An 18,409-nucleotide genomic window follows, 5' to 3' on the forward strand; every position below is an offset into this window, starting at 1 on the left:
ATCCCAGGCATATGAGAATCTGTATCAGTGGGATCTGACAATCTCTATTAAAATAAACACACACACAAACACACACACACACACACAAATCTCTTCAGGTAATTTCAATGTACAGACTGGTTTGTTAGCAGGGACACTAAACAACGCCTTAGGTCCATTTAGCTACATTTCACATACCCCCACTGGCATTTTTTCCCTCTTCAATGGCCCCAATAGTCTCTATCCAAAGCAAGTTGGTATTTAACAGCCTTGGTCAGGTTTACAAAAGCAGTTAGAAGTTTACCTCTGCAATTTTCTTTCTTACCTAAAGCAAAACCTCTTTGTCCTCACCAAGGCAAAGAAGTGAAAAAGGAACAAAAGGATCCCTAAAGGCTGGAAAGCACAGGTTTGGGGGAAGGACAGAGGAATAAGTTCTTGAGACATGCTCCTTTATTTCTGCCTGGCATTCATCTCTTGTCCCAGGACACAGATTGGCACCATCTTAGTGACAGTGATTTGCGGTTAACCCCCATAAAGGAACAAGTCACCTCCAATTCTCTAATCCTTTCAACAAACACTGCCACAGTAAACTGAGGCTAGAGCAATTGCTAGCATCTTTCCTGGGTCCAAATTTTATTGCCCAGGCTGGCGCCTGGCAAGAGAAAGGAATGGCTATAAGGGTTGTGTATGTCTCATTAAGTGATGGATATGACTACCATACTAGCCTGTGCTGTCTATGGGCACAGGGTGCACAGGGAAGATAGGCTATTACAGAGGTTCACATTGAGAAGGGTTCCCAAGCACAGACTACAGAAGATGGTGAAATAAATTACCAGACTGTGATAAAATTTTCATCAGTCTTTGTTAAATTAGAAAAATAAGTGCAATGTAGAAAAACGCATAGAAAGCTAAATTTATTCTAAGAACTATATTTTGATATTCAGTTCTGCCATCTTAGCTGGTGTACAAATGTCCACTCTTTTATAACATGATGGTGACAGTAAACTTTTTAAATCATTCTTACCATACAAAAGAAAACGTTCACATGGAGGTTGGCACTCAATTTTTTTAAAAAAATTTATTAATCAGGGGCGCCTGGGTGGCTCAGTCGTTAAGCGTCTGCCTTCGGCTCAGGTCATGATCCCAGGGTCCTGGGATCGAGCCCCGCATCGGGCTCCCCGCTCCGCGGGAGGCCTGCTTCTCCCTCTCCCACTCCCCCTGCTTGTGTTCCCTCTCTCGCTGTGTCTCTCTCTGTCAAATAAATAAATAAAATCTTTAAAAAAAAAAAAAAAAAAAATTTATTAATCAGTGAAAATGTCAGACTGAGAACTACTAGAGTACTGGCTTCATATATAGAAAGAACTGATGTGATCCCTGGTGCTAAAACGTATTAGTTGTGTGATTCTGAGTAAGTCCTCATTTATACAATAGGGACAATATTACTACTTACTGCTCATATGGTTATGAGGATAAAATGTGGCAAGACGTATTAGATGTTTACTTATCCATAGTACAAGGACAAAGTAAGCACCCAATAGATTTTAGTTATTTTCTCAATGTGTAACTCAATTCGCCATTTTTAACTCCTTCATAAATAAACTGAAATGGCTGTACCTTCACATAGATTTGTTTCCAAGTATTTGTTCCCATTTTTCTTTCATTAGATTAATGGTAGTATTGCATAGGGGTCTTGATAGTCATATAAATCTCATCCTCTCCATCTGAAACTAATTATATAATAAAAATCTCAAGAGGAAATTAAGTCAGTTATTATGCTTCTGATCTACAAGAACATAATCCTCCCCATATGTCAAAATCTATTTTTTAACAAAAAAAAGAGGTGCTGTGCTTATAATATAAAGGCAATTAATATTAGGCAAGAGATTAAGTTGACATTTACTACTATCTCTGAGGTGTAATTTAGATTATTTTGAATATGCAGGCTTTGCTTTAAATTCTTCTGTTTACAGTGGCTACTCAGCACTTGTATTATGATCACCAAAATGCCAACTAACAGTTTAATCACACTTCCTATAATGTTCTACAAGAGCTTAAATAAGATTTAAGTGACATCAATGTAGTTTAATGTATCAGAGTCCTAATTAATTCCACATCATGCTAAAACCCTGATATCTTGGACAGTTCCCACCTATCTTAACAGTAAGCAGTTCTAAAAAAAAAAAATACAAAGGAAGTCTGAATATTTAATATGAGCAGCATTTTAATTTTCTCATATAACCGTATATATGATCACAAATGTGTTCATATCTATGATGTTAACAGTCACGATTTTCTCTACATCCCTCTCAAGCTATGTTGGAAGGATTAACCATTAACGTGGAACAACTTTCAACAACTGATATTTTGTATCTTGCTCTAGGTCTATTGTGAAGGGTGGGCAATTATAGTAGGGTAAACATTAAGAGAGAACCCAGGAGTTCATAAGGACAATAATTACATGTGTACATTTGAGTAAAGTTGGGCCCATAGAGAAAAGGCACATCTCCCTACTTTCACTTACATTTTAAATGTTAGGCCCCAGAAATCTCTTAATAATCTCTAGTTAAAAATTTTCAAAGTTAAGATTTCAACTTAAATAAAAAGGTCCTGACTCATATAAAGAAAATAAAATTAGAAAACTCATAGCTAAAAATGAATTTTAGCTAATTCATTTACAAGGGAATAGAAACATACATTCATCACACAGCTATCTTTAGCCACCTGTAATTATTTCCTGGTGATCAGGCAAAGACCCGTTAAAAATATTTTTATAATATACTACATTGAAAGCATACACATAGGTTTAAATCTGAATCCAGGAGAAACAAGTATCAAATAAATAAAGTCCATTTTATTTATATTTTGCTCTAAAATATAATTGCTTATAACGCCCCAAATGGATGACCAACTACTGAATTAATGTGTGCATTCACTCTCACAAATTTCTTTGAATTTTCTAAGTATTAAATTTCACAATAGAAAGCTGGAATCTTCAAAAACACATATGTCTGTAATTGACTAGCAGATGTCCTTAATTAAACAATGTGCTTTAAGATAGAAATTGTAAACAGAAGTCTAATCTGGGGGTGTCTCGCTGACTCAGTCAGTAGAGCATGAAACTTGATTTCAGGGTTGTGAGTTCCAGCCTCATGTTAGGTATAGAGATTACTTAAAAATAAAACCTTAAAAAAAAAAAGTCTAATCTGTTAAAATGACAAATGGTTTATCAGAGCAGACAGTACCAGATCCTTAAATGTGATTTATGTATTTGAACATATACTTAGTAGGTATGTGTGGGTGGGGGGGGGGGGGGATATTAAGAAAGGCCATCAAATGGATAGTCAGAGTCAATATGAGACTTGATTTGATGTTTCACATGTGTTTATTCTGATGACAAGAGCAGAAGGAAGGATTGAGAATTAAAACCCAGTTAAAATTCTCTGAATAATTAGCATATGGTCACTCAGGCTTCAAAGTAGTGATCCTGCAGGCCTCATTAGATTTAAGATGTGTACATGTTGGGGCGCCTGGGTGGCTCAGTTGGTTAAGCGACTGCCTTCGGCTCAGGTCATGATCCTGGAGTCCCTGGATCGAGTCCCTGGATCGAGTCCCGCATCGGGCTTCCTGCTCGGCAGGGAGTCTGCTTCGTCCTCTGACCCTATCCCCTCTCATGTGTTCTCTCTCTCTCATTCTCTCTCTCTCAAATAAATAAATAAAATCTTTAAAAAAAAAAAAAAAAAAAGATGTGTACATGTTCCTACTACTGATGGCAATGCAAACCCAAGAAGGTGATATATTAAAAGTCACAGTCAAGAATTTCTTGTTTAGGGGCCCCTGGGTGGCTCAGTCCTTAAGCATCTGCCTTCGGCTCAGGTCATGATCCCAGAGTCCTGGGATCGAGCCCCACATTGGGCTCCCCGCTCACCGGGAAGCCTGCTTCTCCCTCTCCCACTCCCTCTGCATGTGTTCCCTCCCTCGCTGTATCTCTGTCAAATAAATAAATAAAATCTTTAAAAAAAAAAGCTTTAAAAAAAAAAAAGAATTTCTTGTTTATTGCAAGAGGTGCCACTTGAGATTGTGATATCTAACAACACCAATAAAGGACAAAACTAGATACTGTTCATTTTCATAAAGCACAATGAATACTTATCAAAGACATGTAGTACTGTTACTTATTTCACCTAATGGACTTTATTCATACTTTATTCTCAATCATATTCCTTACTTTTACTTGGTGTTATTCAGAAACACCAATATCCTCTTCATTTGTCCAACCAGAAAGAATAAAAATACCCATGTATTGCTTTCTCTCACCCTCTCCCTAAAATGCCAAGTTTAAAGAGCTGCACAATCTCTATTCCATGGAAATGTTCCTGTTAGAACTACCACTTCCAAAAAAGAAAAGAAAGGAAAAAAGAACTACCACTTCTAAAAATCAAGTAAGCAAAATGGAAACATTGTATTTCATTCTGACAAAACTGTTCAACGTGAAATTAATGCACATAAAGTTAAAAAGCTAAATATGCCTCAATATTATCAGTAAGAAATCAGAACATATCTCAACCAGTATCAGAATTTTCACCTTCACTGTATCTTTGCTATTTTTAAATATAAAACATTGGGTACAATGTCAGGTGATCTATAAGTAATATTTTTAAAGCAAAATTGCCTTGAACATGCTCCTGTACAATACTCACGGTAAATCCCCAACTGCTTTAAGAAGAGACTACCCTATCATCAAAAAAGCAATACTGAAAAAAAAAAAAAAGACCCAAAAACAAAAACAAACAAAAATAAAACAAAACAAAAAAACCAATACTGCAGCTTATGAATTCCTACTAGTACCTTGTGTCAGGAGGACTACATTTCCAGATACTTTGGCAAATTCTCATATGCATGTAGTACCACACTTCTCATATATATTTGAAGCAGTAAGGAAGCCTATAAATTATTTAAGGCAAGTGATTCAGTTTGCAGATCAATTTATAGCCCCCAAATATTTTAAGCTGACAGATCTACTCTTTATATTAAAAGAGATAACTTTTCGCTTGTGAAAGACCACACGAAAGTATTCACTAATAAATGATGTCATGTTCCAGTTTACTTTCAGGTAGGAAGATTAAGAGATGCCAGCCATCTGAGCCTCTAAAATCATTTCTTCAATTCTGCAGTGACTTGTTAAAGAGCATCAGCCAAGTTAAAGACTTGCAGAGAGGGGGCAAATTCAAGCAGTGAATGAACCAAAAAGGGACAGAAGAGTCGTGTTTCAACATCCCTTCTACTAGTCCTCAATTCCCATTCATAAAAGACTAAATGAAACAGAAAAAAAAAAGGGGGGGGGAGAGGCAGAATTCAACTTCTTTTACGTAGGCTCATTAGCATAGCTGGATGACTTCAAAGCCCATAATTAGCTGCATGCTAATCACTCAACCAACAAGTTTTTATTAAGTATTTACTAGTTTTCCCACACTGCGCTAGGGTCTGCATATCTGAAGCAGCATCCGGTTCCACTACGCACTCTGGAATCCGGAATTAATCTACACCAGCAGCACTGTACCTCTTTTGCAAAAGCTTTCTTTTCTTCCTCCCCAAACCTGATCTCAGACACAGTGCCTCTACTTAAGCAAGCAGCTTAAGCCCTGGAATGGGATGAGCATCACACAGAGAATTAAAAGCATTTATTTAAATAAGCAGGAGCAGCCAGAGAAAATTCTCAGTGCAGTTGAAGGTGGGCAGGGGCATAAGGAAGAAATGTGAAATCCTGGCTTGTGGCAAACAGTGCAGAGAAATACACATTTCTCATGTTCAAAGCCTGCCTTAGGCTATGAAGATTCTCCAAATCTATCCATCTGTGAAGTCACTCAAACAGGGTTTCAATATTAAGATTCTAATTCTGCAGGAAAGAAGGAGTTTGTAGAGATCGGGGAAAAGGAAAAATTAGTAATGCAATGCAAAAGTCAAGATGAGGAAAAGGAAAGGATGGGTGAAGGCAAGGAAAATAATCTGGGAAAGTAAAAGGTCCAAAATATGTCACCAAATAGGTTGACCTTACTTTTCACTATTCTGACACAAACTGGTTTCTTTAACACTAGAGGGCATGAACACAAGTAATAGCGCGCGCACACACATGCACACGCGCGCGCACGCGCGCGCGCACACACACACACACACACACACACACACACATACACACCGGGACGGTAAGGAAGCAACCCTGAGCAAAGGCAGCCTTCATATAAAACTAAAGATCCGAGAGTCCGAAGAAAACCAGAAATTTCAGGCGTCTAGGGTATCCAAGTGTCTTTCCCCTGCAAATAAAATCTCTACGCTCTGTTCCTGGGAACAGTGACCACGACCTCTCGCAAGGAAACCGCTCAAGGATTGAGTGTTATGGCAGTTTAAAGCAAATAGTCTCCAATGCTCCTCTCCTCCGCTAGCAACACCTTTGCCTCACGAAAGCTCCCACCCTTGCGAGGTTAGTTTTCCCTGGATCCAAAAGCTTCATCCATCTCTCCTCCTGGGGCTACCTGTAAAAGCTGGAGATGCAGACTATCTACCAGGAAATTCAACTGATCATAGTCAAATAACGGAGTGAGGGGAGGGGCGCCCGCAGCTTTTGCTGCCAGCAGCCTCAGTGCGCTCGGGTTCGAGGCCACGCAAAGCTGGGAGACTGGCCCTTGCGCCCCTCATTCAGCCCCTCGACTCCAGGAGAGCCCACACAAGGGCATCCCCCGCACACTCTCTGGCTCTGAGTAGGGAGATCTCTGTACCTGGAGATGCCCAGAAGGTGGGTAGGGGCGTGCTCCACTGGCCAAGGCGCCTGAGGATCTGGAGGACAGGAGAGGCGAGGAAGGGAGACAGAGATAGGCAGCAAGAGGCAGAGAGAAAGGAGAAGAGACAAGCGTTAAGAGACAGAGTAACAGGAAGAGACATCCCAAGAAAGACAAGGAAGAAAAGAAGGGGAAAGAAACAGACCCGGAAGGCGCAGGGGGAGCCAGAGTCAGAGAGAAAGTCAGAGAAAGAAACTGAGTCAGAGACAGAGACGCACAGAGAGAATGAGAGGCCGAGGGGCACTGAGAGAGAAAGAAAGGAAGGCAATCGTCGAAGAAGACACCCAAGCTCCAGAGCGTCCGCGGTGTCAAGCCGAGGAGAAGCGTCCGCGCACAGCAAGCTCCAGCCGCCCACAGCTGGTGGGAGAAAGTTGCCCCGCCGCGGAGCGCCACCAAGGCGCAGAGGGTGGCCAGCGCCCCGGAGCTCAGCCGAGTAGCGGAAAAAGCAAGGTAGAGGGCGGGCGGCGGCAGAAAGTTCCGCGCCTCGCGATCCTCCCTCCGCACCTGCAGCAGCAGGCGAACGCGCTCAAAGCGCCCAGGGGGCCGTCTCGCGGGGTCCGCGGGCGCCCCGGCCCGCCGTCCGGCCCCGGGCGCACGACTCCGCGCCCTACACTCGCTGCAGGACTTTGCGGCACCCACCCGGGCACCCTGGCCACCCGGAGAGGACTCGCCCCAGACAATTACGAGGAAGAGAAGGGGAGCAAGAGAGAGACGGAGACCTGCTATCGTGGCCAAGGATCCCGCGAAGAGGGAACGGCAGTCCACACACGGGATTCAGCTTCCGACCAGCCCAGCAGGCGCCGGTCGGCCGCGCCGAGAGTGCCGGGTGCGCCGAGTCCGCGCTCACCTGGAACCCGCGCCGGCCCGCGAACGCCGCGCGCAGCCCCGGCTCCCGCCCGCGCCTCTCTCTTCACACTTCCCCCGGAGCGGAGCAAGCTGGCTCCGGCCTGGGCCAGCCCCAAAGAGGCGCCCTCATAGCGCAGCGGCGGGCTAGAGGGCTCCGCGAGCGCCGCGAGAACGGGCGCCGAGGCCGAGGAGGCGCAGGAGACCGAACGAGGGCTCCTAGTACATTGTCACCTCGGCAGAGCCGCCTATGCCGCCGCCGCTGCCGCCTGGTCACTTCGCCCCCGGCCCCCGCCCCCCTCCCACCCCAACCCTCTCCCTCCCAGCCCCACCTCCTCGCACGGTCCCTCCCCCTCTCGTAGCCCCAGCCTGGAGGCCTCTCACTGGGCTAGTATCATTTACGTAACCAGCACCCCCCAGCCCTCCTCCCTCCCCGCTCCCGCTCCTCCCTGGGCTGGGGCGGTGAGCACCGAGCGCGCTCCAGCTGCTCCTAGAGCTGCCGCTCCAGCGATGTGCACAAGTCCCGCGATACTTGGCAGGCACGGCCCCCAAGAGCAACTGTGGGGTCGGCTCCTCTCCCCTACAGAGCGCATGGTGACCCCTGGCCATCCAGGTTTCCCATGGTGCAAAAGCCGGCTTGCATCCACGGTGTTAGTCCCTTGCACCAGCGAGCCTCTTATAGGGATGCTGGAGGGTCGGGGACTGCCCTCGGGGAAAAGCTGGGGCAACCCCACCCCCGTCGTAGTCTCTCCAGTGGAGAAATGATGCGGGGACTTGAGGTTTCAGAGCCTTGAAGCAGAAAGGACAGACAAGAGTTTGGCCCCTTGTCCATTACAGTGCTTACACCCTGACAGGATCCTAGTGTTCTGGCTGGCGACAGCTGCTGCCAGCTTACACACTGTAAGAGAACTGGGAACGCAAAACTCTTCCTTGTGCTCTTAAATTTTTTAGGGAGAAGTAAAGACAAAAAGTGGAGCTTTGAATTCCTTTCTCAGTCAACAAGGTATGGTCTTTGACACATTCACACACATACACACGCATACACCCTGAAGTGCCTGAATGCTTGCATTTCAAAGTAAAGTTAATGTGAAGTCATTTCTAAGTTAATGTATGGTGTAGCAGAAAGTCTCTGGTACTAAATGAATTAAACTGTATGTAAGGATCTTAGAACAATGCCTGGCACAAGGCACAGACTTAAGACTCAGATATTATTACCATCTGAAGACTTGGGACATATTCCCCACTGCCATGTGGGAAGTACTCTTCTAGGAAACTGGGATTACTGAGTTCAAATCCCTGCTTTGCCATTTATTCACTGCTGACTTTCTTTGGTCTCAGTTTTCTTACTTGTGAGAGTAAAATTGGGGTCATTTTCTCCTCTCCCAGTGTCACTTCACCTGTCTTAGCTCCCTCTTCTAAATTTATTTGGCAAAACTGGGGGAAGATATAGTAGCTACTTCAAAAATATTAAGAGCCATGTTGTACAAACATATTATTTTTATCTAGAATGTCAATGACATTCTGTTATCTTTATATCTTTCATGAATCAATTATTATCTAAATTGGTATGATAACTATACTTAATATCTTCTCTTACATTGTCCATCCTGCCACCCCTTCCAACTCTCAGTAATGGAGCATCTACCAGAGGTATTCTATGTATGTGTGAGAACACAGGATGCCACTCATAATACCAGGGACACTCTGGAATTTCTATTGTTCCCTCATATGAGTTCCAGTTCTACCATCAGGCTACCCACCTCTGCATGGCAAATGCTATGGGCCAGCAAATAAAAGATTGGGGTTCTAATGCTGACATAGCCACTTACCAGGCATATGGCCTTTGAAGCCATATAATCCCCCATCCTTACATTCGTGATCTCTTAAAAATGTAGCAATGCTATTTTGCAAGTTTTGTGCTAATATTTAACTAAAGCAAGAGTCATAATTCTAGTGGGTAAAGATTGTATGTTGAACAAGATATTTCTGTAGTCCCAAAGTATCTCCCTGGGTATTCTTTTTTTTTTTTTTTTTTTTAAGATTTTATTTGTTTGTTTGATGGGGGGCAGGGAGAGAGAGAGAGCATGCGCCAGTGAAGGGACAGAGGGAATCTCCAGCAGACTCTGCACTGAGCACAGAGCCTGATGCAGGGCTTGATCTCAGGATCCTGAGATCATGACCTCAGCAGAAACCAAGAGTCCAATGCTTAACCACCTGAACTACCTAGGCGCCCCTCTCCCTGGAAATTCTTAGCTTTTGCTTTTAACAAACCATTCCCAAACTTTATGGCATAAAATAATAAAACATCTATAATTTCTCAAGGTTCTATGGGTTGTCTGGGTAATTATCTCCTCTGGATGGCTTAGTTTGGGCTGAATAGTCTAGGATGGCCTCACTTGTCTGCTGGTTGTCAAGCTGATTGGGGGCAGGGCTCAGCTGGAATGTTCATCTTTGTTCAACCTGCTGTCACCCTTCAGTAGGTTAGCCATGTTTTCTTGAGTAATGATACTTCCAGGGTTCCAAAAAGCAACAATGGAATACAGGCTCCAAGGTAGAACACTTCTCAAGATTATGCTGACACAAATTTGTCAATGTCCCATTAGCCCAAGAAGATTACATGGACAAGCCCAGATTCAAATGATGGAGTAATATATTCCATGTCTTGATGGGAAAAACTGCAAAATCATATGGAAAAGAAGAATGCATACACAAATGGGAAGCACTTGAAGCCATTTTTGTAATCTGCCATAGATTCTTAACTACCAGGGAATAAAAAAATAAATCCAGACATTATCTTAACCAAGTGATCAAGGTTAAAATCAATAATGGTTCCAGGTGACGTCATGAGCCTCATGATGTGCTGCATGAAAAAGGACACAATGTAATTTGTTTAGTATAAGACCAAAAAAAGCATAATTGATTGTAACCATGAAAAAAAGCAAAAGACAAATCCAAATTGAGGAAAATACCATAAAATATCTTGTGTCTGTACTTTTCAAAAATATCATTCTGATGAAAGTTAAAGAAAGGCTAGAGAACTATTCCAGACTACAGGAGATTAAAGAGACATGACTCCTAAATGCAATGTGTAATCCAGAATTAGTTATTGGACTGGAAAAAAAATATATTATTGGGACAACTGGCAAAATATGAAGTTCATGATATCTAATCTATAGACTTTTTATGTTAAATTACAATTAATTTTACATCAATATTAAATGTCCTAATTTTTATAATTTTACTATAGTTACTGTAATAAAATATTTTGGGGTAAAAAGGGCATTGTGGCTGCATTTTATTCACAATCATTCAGAAATACCTACAGAGAAAATGATGAAGGATATGTGATCAAATTTTAACAGTTGGTAAATTTGCATGAGGAGTACCAGGCAATTTTTTTGTAGTAATTTTGCAACATTTTTAAAGTTTGACTTTATTTTTTTTTTTTAAGATTTTATTTATTTATTTGAGAGAGAGAATGAGATAGAGAGAGCATGAGTAGGGGGAGGGTCAGAGGGAGAAGCAGACCCCCTGCCGAGCAGGGAGCCCGATGCGGGACTCGATCCCGGGACTCCAGGATCATGACCTGAGCCGAAGGCAGTCGCTTAACCGACTGAGCCACCCAGGCGCCCAAAGTTTGACTTTATTTAAAAAATGAGAGGAGAAACAATCTTTGCTTATCTTACAAGAAGAATAAATGCAATAATTTATGTGACTGAGTGTTGAAAGTAAAAAAAATTTATATTGTACTTTTTTCAAATAGAAAGCTAGGAATTTATCTTTAATCAGTGAAGACTTATTGAAAGTATTTGTTTAGATAAATGGGATGACCAACATTTTACAAGTAATCGTCTATCAAGCATAAAGTGATTTAGATGGAGAATATACCAAAGACAGAAATTCAGCAGGTACACTTGACCAACTGTGATTAACCAAGGCCCAAAAGGAAAACAAAGGGTGATGTTATCTAGAGAGGAAAGAAAAGAAAAGAAAGAAAGAAAGAAAGAGAGAGAGAGAGAGAGAGAGAGAGAGAAAGAAAGAAAGAAAGAAAGAAAGAAAGAAAGAAAGAAAGAAAGAAAGAAAGAGAAAGAAAGAAAGAGAAAAAGGAAGGAGGGAGGGAGGGAGGGAGGGAGAAAGAGAATAGGAGGAGGGCGAGATTGCTGAAGTTAAATTGTCAGGTCTTGAAAAATTATTAGCAATGAAGGAGAAGGATAAAAGTGTTACATTACTGGGCGCCTGGGTGGCTCAGTCGTTAAGCGTCTGCCTTCGGCTCAGGTCATGATCCCAGGGTCCTGGGATCGAGTCCCACATCGGGCTCCCTGCTTGGCAGGAAGCCTGCTTCTCCCTCTCCCACTCGCCCTGCTTGTGTTCCTGCTCTTGCTATCTCTCTCTCTGTCAAATAAATACAAAAAAAAAATCTTAAAAAAAAAAAAGTGTTACATTACTGTGAGATTTTAAAATTGGGTGAGTAGAAGAATGGAGATGCCATTATTAAGAGATACAGAGAGCAAGAACTCTGTTTTCTAAAATAAAAATCTAAAAATATTTCTTACAAATTATAGTATTTTGGTGGGTTCTCATTGTTTTTAGGAAATCGTCTAAAAGCCTTAACAAGTCTTACAAGAATCTTTATACCCTGGACCCTGCTTATCACCTTAGTGTAATACAATGACTTAAGCACTGGGGTAGGTACTAAAAGATACAGAGGAAAACAAAAGATAGCCCTCATGAAACTTGTCCAGTGAATATGTATTGAATGTTTACACCATGCTCCGGGAATACAACAGTGAGACTCCACTTTCATGAATGCTACATTTTAGTGTAATATGTCCTAAACAAAAAACAAATATGTACTTATGTCAGATGGTAATAAATTCTCAGAAGAAAAATGAAACAGGCTAATTGCTGAGCTTTCCAACTAGTGTATCAAAAATTGTTAACAGATATCACATGTTGTATTGACCACCTCAACCATCAGAAGTGGCCAAGTAGGGTGGCCTCAAGTTGTCAGAGTTCATAGACAAGAAGCTTGTTTAGGGCTCTTTGTAGGATGACCTGAACAAGTGGAGTCTGAGTGTGTGTCCCATTCTTCCTGAAGGTGACATAAAGAAGTTTCTACATCTGAACATCTACTTCAGTATTCAGCTACAGACTCAGTGGTCTGCAAGGGCTAATGGAATGGTTTGAAGATTTTTAGTTTAGGAGCCAAGAAACATTGCATGTAGTTCAAAATGCAGCCCATTGCAGATGGGGGGAGCAAGGAACTCTAGGCAGGAAATTGTAGTGAGCATACCTTCAGTTAATGACCCAAAGCTCTAGCAACATAAATATACAATAATTCTATGCCATGTGGTGATTTGTTATTTTTGTGGTAGCCATGTCAGCTGCAGATTGAATGCTCTAATAATTCTTGAGTATTTTTCAAATTTAAGCTTTATAGTTATTCTCAATTTTCTGATAAAATTTTTTAGTGGATTTGAAATCCATTTATATCCACAAAAATGCAAAATCACAACTGATATGAAAGAAAAATAGAGTTGATATATTTTAAATAACATTTTAATTGACAAATATTTTGTCATAAAAATAAAGGTATAAAATGTTTTACACCTACTTTGTGCAAACATTTTCTCACCCTTGATGATAATTATTATATCATCATTTAAAATGTCATGATCAGGAAATATAGCTATTTCAAATATAAAATCTGTTATTAAAAAGTTAAGTTCATGGAGGCAAGATCTCATTAAAATATTTTTTAAGATTTTATTTGGAAGTCTTACATGATTTACTAGACCTTATCTTCTTTAATATATTATTTTTATAATAGTTTAAAAATATGAGGGAAAGGTAATTAATTTTTAACCAAGCTCCATACTTACATACTCATATTTGCTCTAGTTTATCTCATGATCCACTGCAGCATCTTAGCATCTAACACAGTTTCAAATTTACATTTTTCCATTTTTGTGTGATTGATGTCTGTTTTCTCCAATATACAATGGGATACACCAGAATAAAGTGTAGCTGTATGGGAACAGTGCAGGTGCAAAGTTGTAGCTTCACTCTAAGCACAATACCTGTTGTAAACTTCAGTTAAATAAATTAATTAATCCAACCATCTATTAACAAATGGCTGAAACTTGCATGTGAACTTTCATCTTTTTCATCTTTCCTTTCCCCGCTAAACTTTTCCTTTCTTTGTGTTGAATTCTTTTCTTTTTTTTTTTTAGATTTTTTTTTTATTCATTTGAGAGAGAGAGAGACAGAACACAAGAAGGGGGAGAGGCAGAGGGAGAGGGAGAAGCAGGCTCCCGGCTGAGCTGGGAGCCTGATGTGGGGCTCGATCCTAGGACATGAGATCATGACCTGAGCCAAAGGCAGATGCTTAACCATCTGAGCCACCCAGGCGCCCCTGTGTTGAATTCTTGATTGGGCAATAATAATTAGTGCCAAAGAGTTAGAGGAAATGGGGCACCTGGGTGGCTCAGTTGGTTAAGCACCTTCCTCTTGGTTCTGGCTCAGGTCATGATCTCAAGGTCGTGACATCCAGCCCCGCATAGGGCTCCACATTTGGCGCAAAGTCTGCTTGCTCCTCCCCCTTTGCACTCTCTCTCTCTCTCTCAAAAAATAAATAAAACCTTTTCTTAAAAAAATTAGAGGAGGGGCACCTGGGTGGCTCAGTCGGTTAAGCGTCTGCCTTCAACTCAGGTCATGATCCCAGGGTCCTGGGATTGAGCCCAGTTGGACTCCTTGCTCAGTGGGGAGCCTGCTTCTCCCTCTCCTCCCTACTTGTGCTCTCTCTTGCTATCTCTGCCTCTCTCTCTTTCAAATAAATAAATAAAATCTTAAAAAAAAACATAAGAGGAAACAACTAATTTCAGCTCACAATAATTTTCAGCACCACGGAGAGCGACGCATGAGCGTCTCCCAACCAATTTTGTGGCCATGCCAGCCTATGCTAGTATTTAGCATACATTGACAGGAATAAGTAAATAGGTAGAAAGTAGAACAATATGTAAAAAACTAACTATGCTACTATCCAGCATTCATAAACAAAGATAAGTAAATAAATGGAAAACAGAATATGGAAAAGCATTAGCATTCACATAAGGGAATGTGGTTTTGCTGTCACTTAACATCTCTATATCTCCATTAAATCAAAAGGGAAATATGAAGCAAATGTTAAACACCATCAGAGTTCAAAGCATAAAACAATTACATATCCACTACCTCAAGAGTTCTTTACTTACGTATACCATATGGATATATATATTTCTAGAAGGTAAATCCCTGGAAAGCAGGGGCTCTATCACTGATTCCCAAGACTGAATATAATGTTTGGCAGACAATAGTCATTTATTTATTAAATATACACATTAAATTATATCATCCTGTAAATAATATTTCACTTGCTTATTAAAACTCATGAATTATCCATTATTTTGGCAAAACTACTTATACATTTAAGAATCTAATAATTTTTATTTAAAACTTGAGTATGAATGCTTGTCAAAAATAGTTACAGAGCAGGTAAACTTTATTGGTTATCATATTTTAAAACTATATTCAAAATATCAACTTCTTGTAATGAAGGATTTTCCAGTGTATTTTAATTAGTTGTTTGAAGCTTTACTCATAAATCCAACATACTAAAAAATGTAACAACCACAAAATCCTTAGTCAACAAATAGCTACTAGAGCCCTCTACCCCATCAAGGCACAAATGTAGAGGTCATTGTCTAATAGAATTAAAGGAAGTAAGACATAAGGAATAAAGAAATGTATCGAAGCCACTTTTTAATTCTAAGACTTAAAAAGAGTCCCAGATTCATATGAAATTTTCCTATTCAGTCTTACTTTTCTTCAGCTATCCCATTCAAAGAAAATTATTTATGTTGCTACACAATGTACAAAATTTGTGTGTACTGAACAAGACAATTTTAACAAGGTAAACTCATAAATTATCCAATGTTTAACAAAACAGGAAGTAGAAAGTATTAAGTAGAGTGTCACAAATCTTGGTTTTAGACTCTTAAGTATCTAATTAGAATCAGGATGAAAAGGAAAGAACCTATTTCACTTTAAATCCGTCTGCACTGCCAAATTGATATGAAAAGGCAATTACCTTAACATCAAAGGACAGAAGTTTGACTATCATTTGGAAAAGATGACTACAAGTAACTGAAGAATTTTCAAAACTTATGTAAATAAACGGAGATATTTTTATTTTGAAAGAATAGAAGCTGATATTATACTATAGATTAAACATAAAAAGAGAACATGCTATTAGAATTTTTTTTCATTCATCAGCCTGAAATGTATAACAATTAATGAAGTCAGAAATAGATAATAATTAAATTATGATATATACAAAGGAAACATATATATTCCTATTATATATATATAGTTCCTTTGAAAAGTAGAAAGCATTTTATAAATGTAAAGTATAATAATAACAAGTATAGAAGTAAAATTCAGCAGATTATTAAGAACAAGAAAAATGATGAAACAAGAGGCCTCATGATTCTAAACTCAATAGAGAGTATTAAGGAAGACACGTTAGAGTAGAGTATGTAGCAATGTTTTGAAGTACTATTGCCTTAAAAGAGTCATTAGTATCAGATAAAAGCAATCAAGTTTATTATCCATAAAGACATTAATGATATACTCTCTGAGAAGAATTCCATAAACATGGAAATTTGGCTTTTCATAATTTATATTCTAAGATTTTAGCAATTACTCAAATTTGTAAAGAAAACAGAATTAAAAGTATTTAAGCATATCTTTGCCCCAGGAACATACCAAACAGTTCTTAAAATTCTTTCCAGACTTTCAGTTATATCAATTTGACTGACATCTTTGTATTGCTTCTCTGAGAAGAGGTCATAATATATTATATATATAAAGTATATATAATATGTATATGTGTATGTATGTATATGTGTGTATATGTGAGCATATGCATGTGTGTGTATGTGTGAATCTATGAACTGTAGTACAACTCATTTTCATGAAGTGAATTCCCAGAGTTATCTATGTGGGTAATTGCTTTAAGTTTCTTGAATGTGAAAAATTAGTTTTTATATGTACCTCTCATTAAACATACAATGGGACTCAGTATGCATATGACATATAGGCATTATACTGAATTTTAAGGATTCTTCAGTAATCAATGTTGAATGATTTTCAGAGTGGTTAAAAATTTAAAAATTGAAAATAATATTTCCTCCACAAACACAAATCTGTAAAATATGTGAACTTCCAGTAATTAGATTTAAAAATTGATATAAAGCCTAGCATCATGCATGGCCTCTAGGCACCCATTAAAGAAAGGAAAGCACAGCAAAAGTTAACTGTATTAGAATCAGCTTTTCAAAAGTTGTGCTTCTGCTTCCATTTTCATCACAAACAAACCATACTATTAGTAAATGGAAAGTCACACTCATATTTACTCATTGACCTATACAAAGTTGTGTGTATTTTTTTTATCTACATATTATCTTCCTTCTTAAGTTCAGGGAGCCCAAACAGTTCGTAGACTTTGAAGCAAATTAGACATGGATTAAATGGCCAATTCTGTCACTTAGTACAGAATGTACCTCTCTGAGAAGTAGTCACATTTTTGGTAACATGAGTATTATACACTAGTACTATAATAGAATTTTTGAGAAATAAATGATGCAGTATATATACCTGACTTATCCTAGACACTCAATAAGTGATAGTATTTTTGTGTTCCATGTACTGTAAACGTTATTGTCAATTTTCAAAGATAATTGGGGTTTAAGGTGAACCCAGGAAGATTTTATTTCCCCTGCTATAGGGACAATTTAGAAAAAGGAATCAAGGTGATCAACACCATTTGGCTACATATCAAAAATTCTCTCACTGCTTTCCCCCTCCTGAAATCTCTAAACTCAATAATGGCCCTAACTTAGAATCAGAATAAGCATTTGTACTATGAATAGTCTCCTAGCCTAATTACTTCCCATCATAGGCATAACCATGTATGCTCACATGAGCACACAGATTCCCACATTAAAATGTAAGTTCGATGGGCTTTGTCTGCTTTAGTCATAGAAGTATCCCAGTAGAGAGAACTAAGTGCCTGCCACTTAATAAGGGCCAAATAAATAGCATGGATCATTATATTCTTCTCTCAATAACCCCTACATATGGGGAAAAAATTGGCTTTTTATCAGTCTCTTCATGATCAGCACTTTATAATAGCCTTCCAATCAGGCAATGAATGCTCTTCTCTGTGAAGATCATCTTGCCAACAACCACCTGCTGAATCCGCCACAAACTTTGCATAAAGAAGAAGAGGATAGAATTCGATCAGTTCAACAAAGTAACTCTATCTCATATTCCTAGTTTGGCCTGAACTTTACTTAGCCAACTCTAGCAACTACAAAGATGTCCTAAACTGCCTAAGATGTGACAAATGTAGGCAGCTCTTAAGAAAGAACAGGGGGCGCCTGGGTGGCTCAGTTGGTTAAGCGACTGCCTTCGGCTCAGGTCATGATCCTGGAGTCCCTGGATTGAGTCTCGCATCGGGCTCCCTGTTTGGCAGGGAGTCTGCTTCTCCCTCTGACCCTCCCCCCCTCTCATGTGCTCTCTCTCTCTCTCATTCTCTCTCTCTCAAATAAATAAATAAAATCTTGAAAGAAAGAAAGAAAGAAAGAAAGAAAGAAAGAAAGAAAGAAAGAAAGAAAGAAAGAAAGAAAGAAAGAAAGAAAGAAAGAAAAAGAAAG

General features: G+C 39.6%; 1 protein-coding gene across 4 annotated transcripts in view; it reads right to left on the minus strand.

The window, feature by feature from the left end:
• The window catches only part of GALNT13 (polypeptide N-acetylgalactosaminyltransferase 13), a 781,779-nt gene that overhangs the window by 539,409 nt on the left and 223,961 nt on the right, over nucleotides 1–18,409 (minus strand). The window contains exon 1 of one of the 4 annotated variants that reach the window (XM_032410287.1): nucleotides 7,657–7,929. The exons of 2 other annotated variants lie outside the window; for them this stretch is intronic. The gene's annotated coding sequence lies outside the window, so the exon portion shown is untranslated. Of the gene's footprint in view, nucleotides 1–7,528; nucleotides 7,930–18,409 lie in introns of those variants that run through there. One more of the 4 variants, XM_032410262.1, reaches the window with a different exon arrangement.

The sequence above is a fragment of the Phoca vitulina genome, unplaced genomic scaffold (assembly GCF_004348235.1).
Source record: "Phoca vitulina isolate PV1807 unplaced genomic scaffold, GSC_HSeal_1.0 scaffold1, whole genome shotgun sequence".
Classification (NCBI taxonomy): domain Eukaryota; kingdom Metazoa; phylum Chordata; class Mammalia; order Carnivora; family Phocidae; genus Phoca; species Phoca vitulina.